General features: G+C 42.6%; 1 protein-coding gene across 1 annotated transcript in view; it reads left to right on the top strand.

The window, feature by feature from the left end:
* Positions 1-2,638: 2,638 nt before the first annotated feature.
* Positions 2,639-3,076, top strand: part of nog1 (noggin 1) — a 1,258-nt gene continuing 820 nt past the window's right edge. The window contains exon 1 of the mRNA XM_061982167.1: positions 2,639-3,076. This exon is cut by the window's right edge and continues 820 nt beyond it. The gene's annotated coding sequence lies outside the window, so the exon portion shown is untranslated.

The raw sequence follows: 3,076 nt of genomic DNA, 5'->3' as shown, positions 1-3,076 counted from the left end.
TAAAAACACACAACAGCATATGCCCGATATTTGAAGTTTTTTTTTTAAAAGTAACGTATGAATTAAATTCCCTAGTGAGTAATTACATTCATTAAAGAGTAATTCCGTGAGTAATTCAATAAAATGTTTGGTAAACTAACGAGTAGCTATAATTACTTTTTAAAAGTAACTTTCTGAACACTGGTCATTATGGTGGTACTTGTGGCGCCGAGTGTGTTTTGAGGTGGCACTTGGTGAAACAAGTCTGAGAAGCACTGATGTAGTGTAATGATTGAGTCCTTGATTTTATTTTTTTTACGTTAATATCAAACTGAGATGTTGCGCTCCGACACACACACACACACACACGCACACATACACACACACATACACACAGTTCTCCATGCAAGCCCCTTTGACAAATTTTTCAATTGAAACTGATTTTAGGACCACTGCGAGAGCCCTATTGTTATTGCTCCGTGCATTATTTTTCTCCCACTATAATCACATTTTTGAGGCCCTTAACATGCACGAAAACTCATCAATTTTTGCAAGCGTGTCCGGTCTGGCAAAAACGTGTATTCTTTTTGGTTACCAAACACGAAATTTCAAAACTGACTCCTGAGTGCCCCCTTGAAAATAAAAATAAAAAACACAGCCCCTGCCAAGATTTGCGTATTTTCACGAAAATTGCTGGAAACATCTATCATGACAAGACAGAATCAGAATCAGAAATATTGTATTAATCTCCAAGGGGAAATTCAGATTTAAAAATGTATATATTTTTTCTTAAATACTTTTCTTTTTTTTATTTTTTTATTTAATGCACATAAAAGTCTCAAAAACCCAGAGTTTAAAACAAACAGGAAGTCGTCCTCCTTGATTTCCGTCGGCCAAAATCAGGGGACATACCTTAACAAACTCCTCCTGGAGACTTCGACCAAATGAGTTGCAGTTAAAATGACAGATACTGTGTATATATAACATGTAAATATTACATATGTTATATTTTATATTGCTACTATGGTACATTTTTAGTCTACTTTATACCTTTTGTTTTCACCCTCTTTTTGTGCGCTTGTGTGCATTATCCATTCCAACCTTACCCTTTCCATCCTTTGTAACTGAGCTACTGTGTGGAACAATTTACCTTGTGGATCAATAAAGTTTGTCTAAGTCTAAGTGTAAGGCTGGACGATGATAAATTGCGAAGGCATCGTGCCCACGTCATAGGATGTGGGCGTGGCATGGCGCCAAATTTTCATCTGAGGTCTTGCCACAAAACTATTTTGGCTCCACAAACTCAGATTTTGATTAAAATTGGTAAGAATGATCATGGTAACACCCTGAAGTGCGGGGTGGGTCGGTACCTATTTGTATCCATTCCTAGTGGGCGGAGCCTGGCGGTGAAAACTGCTCAATCCACCATCAAACTGTCATTACTAGAGATGTCCGATAATGGCTTTTTTGCCGATATCCGATATTCCGATATTTTCCAACTCTTAATTACCGATTCCAATATCAACCGATACCGATATATAGAGTCGTGGAATTAACACATTATTATGCCTAATTTTGTTGTGATGCCCCAAGGTTTTGCAAAATAAATCAACTCAAGTTATGGAAAAAAATGCCAACATGGCACTGCCATATTTATTATTGAAGTCACAAAGTGCATTATTTTATTTTAACATGCCTCAAAACAGCAGCTTGGAATTTGGGACATGCTCTCCCTGAGAGAGCATGAGGAGGTTGAGATGGGCGGGGTTGGGAGGGCGGGTAGCGGGTAGTGGGGGGTGTATATTGTAGCGTCCCGGAAGAGTTAGTGCTGCAAGGCGTATTTGTTCTGGTGTGTTTATGTTGTGTTACGGTGCGGATGTTCTCCCGAAATGTGTTTGTCATTCTTGTTGGGTGTGGGTTCACAGTGTGGCGCATATTTGTAATAGTGTTAAAGTTGTTTATACGGCCACCCTCAGTGTGACCTGTATGGCTGTTGATCAAGTATGACTTGCATTCACTTGTGTGTGTGAAAGGCCGTAGATATTATGTGACTGGGCCGGCACGCAAAGGCAGTGCCTTTAAGGTTTATTGGCGCTCTGTGTTTCTCCCTACGTCTGTGTACACAGCTGCGTTTTAAAAAGTCATACATTTTACGTTTTGAAACCGATACCGATAATTTCCGATATTACATTTTAAAGCATTTATCGGCCGATCATATCGGCAGCCCGATATTATCGGACATCTCTAGTTGTCACGATACCGGCGTTTCCATACCACTATTAAAAAATATAGATATAGCTATGTCATTTTAAAAAACACTACTTTATTGAAAAGGGTTTCAAATATTGAAGATCAACATATTTTTGCATGAAATTGATGTTATCAATTTGTAATTATACATTCAAATATGTATTTTTTTTTTGTGTTGATTTATTTCTACAATGTGTCCATAGAATAAGAGCTGCAAGCCACACATGGCCCCCAGGCCACACTTTGAACACCTGTACTTTTTGAATCTTTACTGCGATCACATCCTTGTGGGATGCCTAAAGTCGATGTCCAATATCGTGATATACTTTTCAGCCGTATCGCCCAGCCCTGTTTTTATTGGAAGCAGCTGCAGGCCCAATCAAATCTTCTTTCGGGCGGCGTGCTGCAAGTCGAGCAGCTGGTCAGCGAACGTAAACAGCGTGGAGCAGCGCACGTGTTCCGCAGGAGTTCTCGTGGAGCGCCTCGGCGCCACGACGAGACGCTCCAGAAGGATTTATCGGACGTCTTAACATGCCTGACCAGCTAGAGTCGTGTGCAGCCATTCCAGCTGCACGGAGGCTGATTTAGGAAGTCTGGAAAAGCAACAGGGGGCGTCTCCCCACGCCCCGCCCCGGTGGGGATGTCCTCCCGCAGACAACAAGCGCGCATTGACGGCGCAAGCACGCACGCACGCCGTGACATCACGCACGCCGGCCTCCATATAACGCAGCCGCGTCGTCCCCGTGGAGGCCACGCACGAGCATCATGACGAGCCGGAGCGCGTGCACCGGAACCAGAACCCGCAGCGACGTCCGCATGCCTGCTGCCCGCCGTGCGCGACACTCTT

This window comes from Nerophis lumbriciformis, linkage group LG24, assembly GCF_033978685.3.
Source record: "Nerophis lumbriciformis linkage group LG24, RoL_Nlum_v2.1, whole genome shotgun sequence".
Classification (NCBI taxonomy): domain Eukaryota; kingdom Metazoa; phylum Chordata; class Actinopteri; order Syngnathiformes; family Syngnathidae; genus Nerophis; species Nerophis lumbriciformis.
This window is presented reverse-complemented; position numbering and strand designations above follow the sequence as displayed.